This window comes from Mobula birostris, chromosome 5 (assembly GCF_030028105.1).
Source record: "Mobula birostris isolate sMobBir1 chromosome 5, sMobBir1.hap1, whole genome shotgun sequence".
Classification (NCBI taxonomy): Eukaryota; Metazoa; Chordata; class Chondrichthyes; order Myliobatiformes; family Myliobatidae; genus Mobula; species Mobula birostris.
In genome coordinates this window covers 16,758,327-16,772,715 of record NC_092374.1, presented here as the reverse complement: position 1 = coordinate 16,772,715, position 14,389 = coordinate 16,758,327, and positions in this window count along the sequence as shown.

The window sequence follows — 14,389 nt, the reverse complement described above, 5'->3', positions numbered from 1 at the left end:
AATTCCCAACGATGCATCTTAAACAGGCTCTTTGAGTACAGGCACCTCAGGATTTGGAAAGTCTTCCAAATTTTTCTCTGTTATGTCTAATGGGTATGTACCCTGGTATTTTTCAAATATGTTAAAAGTGATAAAAGCACTCGTCCCTGAAATCTGTTTTTAAAATAATTTAAGCACCTTACAGTCTGCGCACTGGGATTGACTGTATTTTTTTCCACATAATTTTAACCTCATACAACGAAAAAGGACATTGCAAAGTCAAATTCAAATACAGTAATAAAATCACTGGTTTTAGGAATATTTTTCAATCAAGCTCCATGTTGCATTTTGAAATTTCTGATACAATTGGTATTCTGTGAGTTTTGGGAAAGACTCTATTTCTAATACCAAGGGCATTAAACGCTGCTGAAAATGTCTACAGGAACAAGCATGAAGGGCATGGAAATCTGGAATTGTAGAATGCAACAGCACAGATGAAGGCACTCAGCCTATTTTCTCTGTGCCATTTCCTTGAATGAATATCCAATTACTCCAACTTCCTGTTCTTTCTCCACAGCATTACAATTTTTTCCATTTCAAGTATTTTCCAATTTGCTTCAAAGTATTATTATTCAATCTACTTCCACCACTCTTTCAGGTGATGCACTGTCATTTTTCAAGCTCACTGCATATTTTGTGATTCACTTTGTCATTTTTAATCGTTTTGCCATTGCTTTAGATCCTTGCCTTCTGGTCAGTTGCTCCCATCACTGGAAAGAATTAGTCTTTAATTTGCCTACCAAATATTTTCAGGCCTTTTAACAAATCAGTAAAATTTTCTCTTTCTCTGTTGTAAGACAAACAAATCCTTTTTCATTATGTTGTTCACATAGCTAAGTCTTTCATCCTTGGTATCATTTCTGCTAAATCTCCCCTGTACCCTCTCTGCAACCTTGTTATCCTTCCTCTACCTACTGCAACTGTAGAATATCCACTTCTATGTGGAGGCTTCACACAATTTCCTTGCTATTGTACACTATGGCATTATTTGAGACAAGAATCCAATATGTCTTCACAACATTTCTTCACGAGGAGGATGCATCCTCTGTTCCTGAACTCACTTTAAAATAGTACTGTTCAGTTTGCTGGGCTTCTTAGTCTTCGGAACAAATTTAATCATTTCATATGTCCCTGTGCAAATATAATAAATTGAGGACATTATTGAATCAATTGGAAGTTGGTTTATTATACCTGTGTATTATACAGGTGATAAGATGATGAGAGGCATTGATCATGTGGATAGCCAGAGGCCTTTTCCCAGGGCTGAAAGGGCTAACACGGGGGGGGGGGGGGGGGGGGGGCGGAGCATAGTTTTAAGGTGCTTGGAAGTAGGTACAGAGGGGATGTTAGAACTAAGTTTTTCACACAGAGAGTGGTGGGTGGGTGGAATGCACTGCTGACAATGGTAGTGGAGCTGGATACAATAGGGTCTTTTAAGAGACTCTTAGATAGGTACATAGAGCTTAGAAAAATAGGTTATGCGGTAGGGAATTTCTAGGCAGTTTCTACTGCAGGTTACGTGGTTGGCACAACATTGTAGATAGATATCTATGTTCTATTATTCTAATATGTACCAAGATACTTGTATCGGGGGCGGGGGGGAGGATGGGTGGAGAAATGTCTCTACCAAAGGAGGTGTGTAAGATGCCCCTTCCCTCTACTAGCCTGCAGGTTACCATTGGGCAAGGTTCAGCACCTGCTTCGCCACACCACCCCTTGATCAGGGTCATGTGAAGCCATGGGAGCAGGTGGTGGATGGTCATATATGAGCAACTGGTGCATATCAAACGTACTGATGGGAAGACAATGGCAAGAAACTAGTGTTGAGGCTGTAAGTGCAGAAACATGGAAATCTACATGGAGAGAGTACATGGAGATCTACATGGAGAGAGTACATGGAGATCTACATGGAGAGAGTACAGAGGAGATTTACTAAAATGTTGCCTGGATTTCATCTCCTAAGTTACAGAGAAAGGTTGAACAAGTTGGGTCTTTATTCCTTGGAGCGTAGAAGATTGAGGGGGGACTTGATAGAGGTACTTAAAATTATGAGGGGGATAGATAGAGTTGACGTGGATAGGCTTTTTCCATTGAGGGTGGGGAGATTCAAACTAGAGGACATGAGTTGAGAGTTAAAGGGTAAAAGTTTAGGAGTAACATGAGGGGGAACTTCTTTACTCAGAGAGTGGTAGCTGTGTGGAATGAGCTTCCAGCAGAAGTGGTAGAGGCAGGCTCGATGTTGTCATTTAAAGTTAAATTGGATAGATATATGGACAGGAAAGGAATGGAGAGTTTGGGGCTGAGTGCAGGTCAGTGGGACTAAGTGAGAGTAAGAGTTCGGCACGGTCTAGAAGGGCTAAGATGGCCTGTTTCTGTGTTGTAATTGTTATATGGTTATATATGGTTATATCACCAGTCCTAGTTATGCAACCACTGACACCAGGCAGATGATCTTTTAAGAGTCACTTGCCTTGCAAAGACACTGTCCAGAAGAAGGCAATGGCAAACCACTTCTGTAGAAAAGTTTGCCAAGAACAATCAGGGTCACAGGTAGAGCAACATTGTGAAGGGGGTCTTCCACAAGATTATGATCCCTCACCTGGTAGACAGATTAAAGACAGATGGAAGATCATGATCGCCTACATCATACATCGCAGCACAGAACGATGATGATGAGCAAGATACAATGAAAAACTTTGTTCTGCATGCCAACCATACAGATTATTTCTAAACATAAGTCGTGCAAAGGGAAGAGCAATAACGAAACACAGAATATAGCATTATAGTTACAGAGAAAGCGCAGGTAGACAAGAAGATGCTAGGACCATGATGAGATAGATTGTGAGGTCAAAGGCTCACATCTATCACACAAGATATCTATTCAAGATTCTTATAACAGTGAGATAGATCAGCTGTCCTTGAGCCTGACAGTGCATGTTTTCAAGATTTTCTGTCTTCTGCCTGATGGAGAAGAGAGAATATCCAGGACAGGAGGTGTAAGAAGTGTGAGCAGAGAGGAGGCTAGTTTTCCTGATGAACTGAGCGGTGTCAGCAGTTATCTGCAATTCCTTGTTGTCTCGGGCAGAGCAGTTGCTATACAAGCCATGATGCACCCAGATTGGGTGCCTTCTGATAAAAAAGTTGTGAGGGTCAACAAAAACCTTAGCTTTTGAGGACATCTGCCAGAAGTGCATGCGGCTGGGCGATCTGGGAGACAGTGTAGGGAATCTGGAGCAGGAGCTGGATGACCTTTGACTCGTAAGGGAGAATGAGGCAGTCATAGATGGGAGCTACAGGGAGGTAGTCACACCTAGGCTGCCGGAAGCAGGTCGTTGGGTGACAGTCAGAGGGGGGAAAGCGAAGGTGAGTAACACATTTAGTGCAGAGCACCCCTGTAGCCATTCCCCTGAATAATAAGTTTACCGTCCTGGATACTGTTGGCGGGGACGACCAACCAGGTGTGAGCCATGGTGGCAGGGCCTCTGGCACTGAGTCTGACCCTGTGGTGCAGAAGGGTGGGACGGAGAACAGGAGAGCTGTCGTCATTGGAGACTCTATAGTCAGGGGAGCAGACAGGAGATTTTGTGGACGTGAGAAGGACACCCGCATGGTTTGTTGCCTCCCAGGTGCCAGGGCTCAGGATGTCACTGACCGGGTGCGTGACATCCTGGTACGAGAGGCAAAGCAACCAGAAGTCATGATACATGTTGGTACCAACGACATAGGCAGGAAGAGGGATGAGGTCCTGAAGTGTGAGTTTCGGGAACTAAGCAGAAGTCTGAAGAACAGGACCTCAAGGGTGGCGTTCTCAGGATTGCTGCCAGTGCTACGTGATAATGATGGTAAGAATTGGAGGAGATGGCAGTTGAATGAGGAGTTGGTGCAGGGGGCAGGGTTTTAGATTTTTGGATCATTGGGATCTCTTCTGGTGAAGGTGGGACCTATACAGATTGGATGGGTTGCACCTGAACTCGAGGGGGAGCAATATCTTTGCAGGTAGGTTTGCTAGCATGTTTCAGGAGAGTTTAAACTAATTTGCATGGGGAATGGGACGCGGAGCGATAAAGCAGTGAAAGAAGTGCATGGAGTAAAGCCAGATCTAATATATAAAGAGGCTTTGAGGAAAGAGAAGCAGAATAAAGGGTGTAAAGGTAGTAAGGTAGAAGGGCTAAAGTGCGTGTACTTCAATGCAAGAAGAATCAGGAACAAAGGTGATGAACTGAGAGCTTGGATACATACATGGAATTATGATGTACTGGCCATTACAGAGACTTGGCTGGCACCAGGGCAGGAGTGGATTCTCAATATTCCTGGATTTCAGTGCTTTAAAAGGGATGGGGGGGGGAAGGGGAGGAGGGGTGGCATTACTGGTCAGGGATACTATTACAGCTACAGAAAGGGTGGGTAATGTAGCAGGATCCTCTTTTGATTCAGTATGGGTGGAAATCAGGAACAGGAAGGGAGCAGTTACTCTATTGGGAGTATTCTATAGGCCCCCTGATAGCAGCAGAGATACCGAGGGAAGCTAGATTATGAAAATAAACTAGTACAAAATATAAAAACAGATAGTAAAAGTTTTTATAACTATATAAAATGGAAAGGGTGGCCAAAGTGAACGTATGTCTCTTGGAGGTATGTAGCATTGGAAAGGGTACAGAGGAGATTTACCAGGATGCTGCCTGGCTTGGAGAGAATGGATTATGATCAGAGATTAAGGGAGCTAGGGCTTTACTCTTTGGAGAGAAGGAGGATGAGAGGAGACATGATAGAGGTGTACAAGATATAAAGAGGATTAGATAGAGTGTATAGCCAGCGCCTCTTCCCCAGGGCACCACTGCTCAATACAAGAGGACATGGCTTTAAGGTAAGGGGTGGGAAGTTCAAGGAGGATAGTAGAGGAAGGTTTTTTACTCAGAGAGTGGTTGGTGCGTGGAATGCACTGCCTGAGTCGGTGGTGGAGGCAGATACACTAGTGAATTTTAAGAGACTACTAGACAGGTATATGGAGGAATTTAAGGTGGGGGGTTATATGGGGGGCAGGTTTGAGGGTTGGTACAACATTGTGGGCCGAAGGGCCTGTACTGTGCTGTACTATTCTATGTTCTATGAAATAGTGGCTGCTGTGCTTTCTTGGCCATAGCGTCTATGTGGTTGGGCCAGGTCAAGCAATAGATAATGTTTACATCTAGGAACCTGAAGCTCTGACCATCTCCACATCAGCAACGTTAATACAAACAGGAACACATGTTCCATCCTGCTTTCAGAAGTTAATAACCATCCGTTTTTTTCTGTTGACATTAAGGGAAAGGTTAATATCACTAGTCTATCTGGTCTAGACTACCTATCTTATTCCTGTACTCTGTTTCTTTGTTATTTGAGATCTGCTACAATGGGGATGTCATCTGCAAACTTGTGGATGGAGTTAAAGCAGAATCTGGCCACACAGCTGTGAGTGTATATGGATTGAAACACGGGGCCGAGCCTGCAGCCCTGTGAGGCACCACTGTCAAGGATTATCATGGCAGAGATATTGCTGTCTATTCTTACTAATTGCAGTCTGTTGGTCAGGAAGTCAAAGAATCACTTGCGTAGGTGGTGCTGAATCCCAAGTCTAAGAGTTTGGAAATTAATTTGTTTTGGAATTATGGTATTGAAGCCTGAGCTGTAGTCAGTAAATAGGAGTCTGAAGTTTTTTTTAAATGGCAGTGGGGTAATTTCATGGTTAACACTAATGAATTCTTCTAATTACATTAATTTCAATTCTTCATATGCTGTAATGCTATTCTAATTCGCATCTCTGAATTACAGGAAACAAAACATAGCTGCTGGAAAACTGAAATAAAAACAAAGTATTTGAAAATTTCTGCATGTCAGGGAGCATTTCTGGAAAGTGCAAAAGTAGCTTTTGTTAAGAGTTCTGGCAAAGGGTCTTGGTTCTGAATTGTTAATTCAGTTTCATTTTGCACAGAGGCTGCCCAGCATGCTGTGTGTTACCAGCCTTCCCTGTTTTGAGTCTGGATTGATGATCTGGCTATGTAGCTGCTAGCCAGTTACTGAAGTGCTACACTATGAAGCAATGCCATCTTTGGTCATCTTTGAAAGTTCAGAGTCAAACTTGCAATATATTTAAGAACCTCTGTAATTTATTAAAAGGAAAGGTTTTCATGGGAAATTGGCCCAAGTATTGGGAAAGGAGGGAGCTGTACCAACAGGACAAGCTCCAACTGAACCATGATCTGGATGCCAGCGAATTGTATAATTAGGGCTGTGGCTAGGACTTTAAACTAAATAGTGGGGGGGGGGGGTTCAACAGATGGGAGCAGTATGGATAAAGTAAAAATTAAAAGTGTGGATAAAGATAAAGAAAAGTAAGAGTGGAGGGGCAAAAGAGTAAAAGATTACAGGATTTGTAAATGAGTGTAAGGACATTTTATTTGAATGCCTGTAGTATTGAAACAAGGCCAGTGAACTTGTGGCACAGATCAGTACAAAGGAGTATGACTTAGTGGCCATTACAGAGACATGGTTGCAGGGTGGAGAGGATCGGGAATTAAATATCCAAGGATATCAGGTAATTTGGAAGGATAGGCATAATGGTAAGGGAGTTGGGGTAGCGCTGTTAATTAAGGATGAAATCAGGTTGATAGTGAGAGACGATTTAAGATCTAAGGAGCAAAATGTTGAATCCATCTGGATAGAAAGTAGGAATAGTAAAGGGAAAAATCACTGGTGGGAGTTGCCTATCGACCATCGAATATTAACATTACAGTGGCACACGCAATAAACAGAGAAATATCTGAGGCATGTAAGAATGAAACAGCAGTTATCATGGATGACTTTAACTTGTACATAGATTGGGTAAATCAAGTTGGTCGAGGCAGTCTTGAGGAAGACTTCATAGAATGCATCCATGATGGCTTTCCTGAACAGCATGTTACTGAACCTACAAGGGAACGGGCTATCTTAGATCTGGTCCTGTGCAATGAGACAGGTAAAATTAGTTATCTTGTGGTTAGGGATCCCCTTGGAAAGAGTGATCACAGTATGACTTAGTTTCTCATACAAATGGAGGGTGCAATAGTTCGATCCAAAACCAGTGTATTATGCCTAAAAATGGAGACTACTATGGGATGAGGGAGGATTTGGCTAGTGTAGACTGGGCACACAGTCTATATGGTGGGATGGTTGAGGAACAGTGGTAGACTTTCAAAGAGATTTTTCACAGTGCTCAACAAAACATATATTCTAGTTAAAAGCAAGAACAGTAACGGTGGAGAGAGGCAGCCTTGGATAATGAAGGAAATAAAAGAAGGCATCAAACTAAAATCTCGTGCATGCAAAGTCGCCAAGAGTAGTGGGAAACTGGAAGATAGGGAAAACTTTAAAAAGCAACAAAGAACCACTAATTGAGCAATAAAGAAAGGGAAGCTAGATTATGAAAATAAACTAGTACAAAATATAAAAACAGATAGTAAAAGTTTTCATAACCATATAAAGTGGAAAAGGGTGGCCAAAGTGAACGTATGTTCCTTGGAGGATGAGAGGGGTGGATTATTGGGTAATAAGGAAATGGCAGAGGCTATGCACGACTATTTTGTGTCAGTCTTCATGGTGGAGGACACATCTAACATGCCAAAGAGAGATGTTATGGATGCGATGGGAGGTGAGGACCTTGATACATTAGCTATCACTAAAGAGGTAGTGCTGAGCAGACTTGTGGGCCTGAAGATAGATAAGTCCCCTGGTCCTGATGGAATGCATCCCAGGGTACTGAAAGAAATGGCAGGAGTTATAGTAGAAGCTTTGGTGATAATTTACCAAAATTCTCGTCTCTGGGCAGGTCCAGGCAGATTGGAAGACGGCGAGTGTCATGCCACTGTTCAAAAAAGGTGTAGGTGAAAGGCAGATACCTATAGGCCAGTTAGCTTAACAACTGCAGTTGGGAAAATCCTTGAAGCTATCATTAAAGAAGAAATAGCGAGGCATCTGGAAAGAAATAGATACATCAGGCAGACACAGCATGGCTTCAGCAAAGGCAGGTCCTGTTTGACAAACTTTCTGGAGTTCTTTGAAGATATAATGAGAACAGATCAACGTTATTTACTGGGATTTCCAGAAGGCGTTAGATAAGGTGCTGCATAAAAGACTTATCTGTAAGATAAGGATGCATAGAGATGGTGGTGATGTATTAGTACGGATAGAGGATTGGTTAACTAATAGAAAGCAGAGAGTTGGGATCGATGACTGTTACTCTGGCTGGCAATCAGTGGTGAGCAGTGTGCCACAGGGGTCGGTGCTGGGCCTGCAACTGTTCACAACATACATTAATGATCTGGAAGAGGGGACTGAGTGTGAATGTCTAAGTTTGCTGAGGATAGTAAATTGAGTGGAAAAGCAATTTGTGCAGAGGATACAGACAGTCTGCAGAAAGATATCAATAGGTTAAGTGAGTGGTCAAGGGTCTGGCAGATGGAATACAATGATGGTAAATGCAAGGTCATCCACTTTGGAAGGAAAAATGAAAGAGCAGATTATTATTTAAATGGTAAAAAAATTGCTTCATACTTCTGTGCAGAGGGACTTGGGAGTTCTTGTGCATCACACAAGGTTGGTTTGCAGGGGCAGCAGACTCTCAAGAAGGCAAATAGAATGTTGGCCTTCATTGCTAGAGGGATTGAATTTAAGAGCAAGGAGGTTATGGTGCGACTGTACAGGGTACTGGTGAGGCCGCTCCTGGAGTACTGTGTGCAGTTCTGGTCTCCATTGGAGGAAGGATATACTGGCTTTGGAGGCGGTGCAGAGGAGATTCACCTGGTTGATTCCAGAGATGAGGGGGTTAGATTATGAGGCGAGATTAAGTTGCCTGGGACTGTACTCGCTGGAATTCAGAAGAATCAGAGGAGATCTTATAGAAACATATAAAATTATGAAAGGGATAGATAAGATAGAGGCAGCAAAGTTGTTTACACTGGTAGGTGAGACTAGAACTAGGGGACATAGCCTCAAGCTTTGGGGGAGTAGATTTAGGACAGAGATGAAGAGGAACTGCTTTTCCCAGAGAGTGGTGAATCTGTAGAATTCTCTGCCCAATGAAGGAGGCTATCTCAGTAAATATATTTAAGACAAGGTTGGATAGATTTTTGCATAGTAGGGGAATTAAGGGTTATGGGGGAAAAGGCTAGTAGGTGGAGATGAGTCCACGGTCAGATCAGCCATGACCTTATTGAAAAGTGGAGCAGGCTTGACGGGCCAGATGCCCTACTCCTGCTCCTACTTCTTGTGTTTCCTGACACCATGCAACTAGGCTCGTTTCCTTCTTCCTGTACTCTGTTTCTTTGTTATTTGAGATCTGGCCTAAAATGGGGATGTCATCTGCAAACTTGGAGTTAGAGCAGAATCTGGCCACACAGCCATGAGTGATTAAAACAAGGATCTAAGCCTGCTTGAGGCACCAGTGCCAAGGATTATCATGGCAGAGGTATTACTGTCTACTCTTGCAGTCTGTTGATGGTAATCTTTGAAATACTAAAGAAATATAGCCAAACGATGTCTAATGCCTAGTTAGACATTCTAAAGATGTCTGAATAAGTATAGTGTTTGAGAGTGAATCAATGATCTGTTACTGCATCTCACCTGGTTTATCATCTGTTTCAAGAATCACCAGCTTGTCAACTGCAGGATTATTGATGATTAAATACTGTATCTGTATGTGGAAATGGGATAATTTTATTGTGGGTGACAGACTGAGAATTTCACAAGTTCTGGTGTATCCGGTCACAGAAATAGTTTTAAACAACATCAAGCAGAGTACCTGGACCAATCATTGTCTCTGCATGCTAAGGGATGCACTGAAGCTTGGTGCTAATACCTGTGGATACTCAATATGACCACAGTTCCAATATATACATCTGATTAACTGCTCTCTGAAATGGTTGAACAATCCACTTGATTACATTAAAACAGTTGACTTCCTTTGTTGTGAGGACTGTAATTATTCGAGAAAATGGCTAGCACGAGAGGGCACAGTCTTAAGGTGCTAGGAAGTAGGTACAGAGGAGATAGATGTCAGGGTTAAGTTTTTTACGCAGAGAGTGGTGAGTACATGGAATGGGCTGCCAGCGACAGTGGTGGAGGCAGTTACAATAGGATCTTTTAAGAGACTCCTGGATATGTACATGGAGCTTAGAAAAATAGAGGGCTATGGGTAACCCTAGGTAATTTCTAAGGTAAGGACATGTACGGCACAGCTTTGTGGGCCGAAGGGCCTGTATTGTGCTGTAGATTATCTGTGTTTCTTTGTTAACTCACAGTAACTGGGAAGGTTTAGATTGATAACTGAATTCGTCTGTAAAGTTCTTTCTGTTAGGCATGACTAAGCATAACATCACAGCCTTGGTCAAATTTTAAGAATGAACATCCCAAGTGGATGCCAGTGAATTTAGTAAATTTTATATCTATTTAATATTGTTAACAGACTTTTATTTCTAGATTTACAAATAGGATTAATAGTCTATAATTGTAAAGTGGGATTTGAATGCATATTTTCCAAACCTGAAGTCTTTTACAAATAGTGAAAGTGTAATTAAAGGAACAGAAGGTGCAGACAGAAATTTCATCTTGACAAATTAAGATTATGAACATTGACTTCTCTAACTTCTGTTAATGTTCCTCCTCCCCTTCTTACCCCATCCCTTATTTATTTTTTTAAAATTTTTTCCCCTTTTTTTCTCTCTTTTTTCTCCCTCTGTCCCTCTCACTATATCTTCCTCTGATGCTCCCCTCCCCCTTTCTGTCTCCCTAGGCCTCCCGTGCCATGATCCTCTTCCTTCTCCGGCCTTGTATCCCTTTTGCCAATCACCTGTCCAGCTCTTGGCTCCATCCCTTCCCCTCCTGTCTTCTCCTATCATTTCGGATCTCCCTCTCCCCCTCCCACTTTCAAATCCCTTACTCACTCTTCTTTCAGTTAGTCCTGACAAAAGGTCTCGGCCTGAAACGTCGACTGTACTTCATCCTATAGATGCTGCCTGGCCTGCTGCATTCCACCGGCATTTTGTGTGTGTTGCTTGAATTTCCAGCATCTGCAGATTTCCTCGTGTTTAAGATTATTCTTACGTAATCACTATATATCCAGTTAGTGGACTGTCAAATTTTGGCTTATTTCAAACCAGAAAGATTATCTTCCTCCAGTAAAGTTAAGGCCAATTGTCATATTTTTTTTTGCACTGAACTCTTTGGGACATCGAATCTTAAGCACAAGAGATTCAACAGAGGTTGGAAATCCAGAGTAACACACAGAAAGTGCTGCAGGAGCTCAAAGAATAAAGAGTCAATGTTTTGGGCTAAGACCCTTTATCAGGACTGGAAAGGAAGTGGGAAGAAATGCCACTTTTTTTTGCACTGAATCTGTCTCTTAGGGCTAAGTTTTAATTCAGTATGTTGATCTCTGCAAAAGCAAATAGCACCATTATATTACCTTTGACATAGTAAAACGTCCGAAGGAGCCAAAATAAAGCAACAGACGGCTAAAGAAAGAAAATAAAAACCTTCTTAAAAGCAGGAGCAAGGTGCAGTGGACATACCCAAGTTTAGCTCCTGAAAAGATGGAGGCGCATCCACCACTTCTGTGAAGTATGGTAAATGGACAAGAAGTCAGAAAAGTGTTATAAAACAGAAAGAGATACTAAATAGAAGGAATGGCATGAAAGAATTTGAAAATAGTTTTTTTTGTATCACTTTGTCACTGAATCAGAAGTTTTTTGAACAGAGGGGTTATGAGTGTTCATTTGTAAGTTATTATGTGGCCATTGGGATTATGTTTTGATAGTGGGGAGGATGTGATCTCAGAGCATAAACACTACCAAGATTGGCTGGACGGAGTAGATATGTATATTCCTTGTATAAGCTTAGGGTCAGTTAAGTAAATGAGACTGTGAACAATTAGAGCTGCTGGTTAGTGAGTGGTATTTACATTTTTTCACTGGAAAACACTGTTTACGGCAGAGCCCTAAAACAATGCTGCTGATAGTTTCCAGTGTTTATTTGACTGATGTAAATTTTAGAAATGACGTCTGACAACTGAGTGACAAGGTTGAGAAAGAGTAAAGCTGGTCATTTCTAGTATGCATATAGGTCTTGATGTGTTTCTGAATTGTTTTGCTATTGATCAGCACTAAGGTAAGGTATTGTCCCAGTTGTCAAACCAGGGCAAATAAGGGAAATAGTGGAATTTTAAACTTAATAAATTTATGTCATATTTCTATTCTTCAATGATTACTGCACATCACAATAAAACATGTTGTAATAAAATATAAGTTGTAGATATTTGCAATTATTATTGGCGTGAAACATCTCACAGAGGAAATATGAACACCAAAATTTCACCTAGGTAACCCTCCAGTTATAGAGGGGTAGAACTAGCTCCTGCCCTATTAGCTGTTTCCTACCCACTATCCAAATCCTCCAAGTGAAGCATTCACAACTCCCGTATTTAGTATTCATGTCTCCTCCACACTGGAGAAACCAAATTCACATTAGATTCATTAACAGTATCATTTAAAAATGAATTCACACTACATTACCATTGCAAAGCTTCTTAGTTCAATTCACCAGGGTGATTGAATTTTCACTGTCTCTTTAATGTTTTATCCCACTCTGAATTCCCTGTCTTTGCTCTGTGTTTAGGAATCCCAACATCAGCTCCAAGAAAAGTTTCTCCTCTTCTGAAAGGAATCAAAAATCAAAGTTGAAGTAAAGCTTGATAAGCCATACCCCATCCCATCTTGAAAATATATTGCTGTTTCTTCAGCACTGTTGGATCAAAATCATGGATCTCTCTAACTACAACTGCGAGAACTAAATTCAGCTGCAGCTTCTAACGAGGAGTTAAGGAGTTGGAGCTGGAAATGGATGATTCCGGATCAATTAGGAGGCTGAAGGGGCAATAGTTAGGACATAAGAGAGGTAGTTACACCCAAGGTGCAGGACACAGGAAACTAGGTGACAGGAAGGGGAAAGGGGTGAAGAAGCCAGTGCAGAGTACCCCTGTGGCCACCCCCCTCAACAACAGGTATACTGTACCACTTTGGGTACTGTAGCAGGGTGGGGGGAGAGGAAATGACCCAACAGAGGAAAATTATAGTGGTCAGGTCTCTGACACTAAGTCTGCCTCTGTGACTCATAAGGGTAGTTGAGGGGGGGCAAGAGCCATGCTGTGGTGATAGGGGATTTGTTAGTTAGGAAACGGACAGGAGCTTCAGTGGGCGAGAGCAAGATTCCCAGGTGGTATTTTGCCTCCTGTTTGCCAAGGTAAGGGATATCTTGGATCAAGTCCTCAGCATTCTTAAGTGGAAGGGTGATTAACCTTGAGTCATGGCCCCTGTGGGTACCAGTGACATGGGTAGGACAAGTGACAATGTTCTGCATAGAGAGATCAGGGAGTTAGGTGCTAAGTTAATGGGCAGGACCTCCAGGGTTGTGAACTCAGGACTGCTACCCATGCCAAGCGCTAGTGAGGCCAGAACTAGGAAGATTATATACTTTAACATGGGGCTAAGGAGTTGGTGAAGGAGGGCATAAGATTTTTAGAGCATTGGACTCTTCTAGGGAAGGTGGGACCTTTACAGAAAGAATGGGTTAAACCTGAACTGGACAGGGATTAATATCCTAGCAGGAAGGTTGTTAATACTACACAGTAGGGTTTAGAGTTGCAGAAGGATAGGAACCAGAGTGCTAAAACACTTAGTGCAGAGGTTGTGGAAAATAGTCCACCTTTTCATTTTTTCTACCAAAATGCAAGAACGTACATATCCTGACACTGTATTCCACCTGCCATTTTTCAGACTAGAGGGGTGTCCTATTAGAACAGAGATGAGAACGTGATTTCTTTAGCCAGACAATGGTGAATCTGTGGAATTCTTTGCCACAGGCAGCTGTAGAGGCCAAGTCTTCGTGTATATTTAAGGCGGAGGTTGATAGATCCTAGATTTGTTAGGGCATAAAGGAATAAGGGAAGAAAGCAGGAGACTAGAGCTGAGTGGAAAATTGGATCAGCTATGATGAAATGGCAGAGCATACTCAACAGGCCAAATAGCCCAATTCTGCTTATATCTTCTGGTCTAAGAGCACTGTGGGTTTACACCTCAAGGACTGCGGCAGATGAAGAGAGCAACCCACCCTACATATTCTCAAGGGCAATTAAATGCTGCTCAGTCTGCAAAGCGTCACTTGAATGAATACAATCATTACATTTGACCATTTCAGATAATCAGGCCAATGCTAAGGAAAAAGTCATCAACTGGCAATGTTAACCCCTTTTATCTCCCTACAAATGTCCAGTATTTCTAGCAAATTT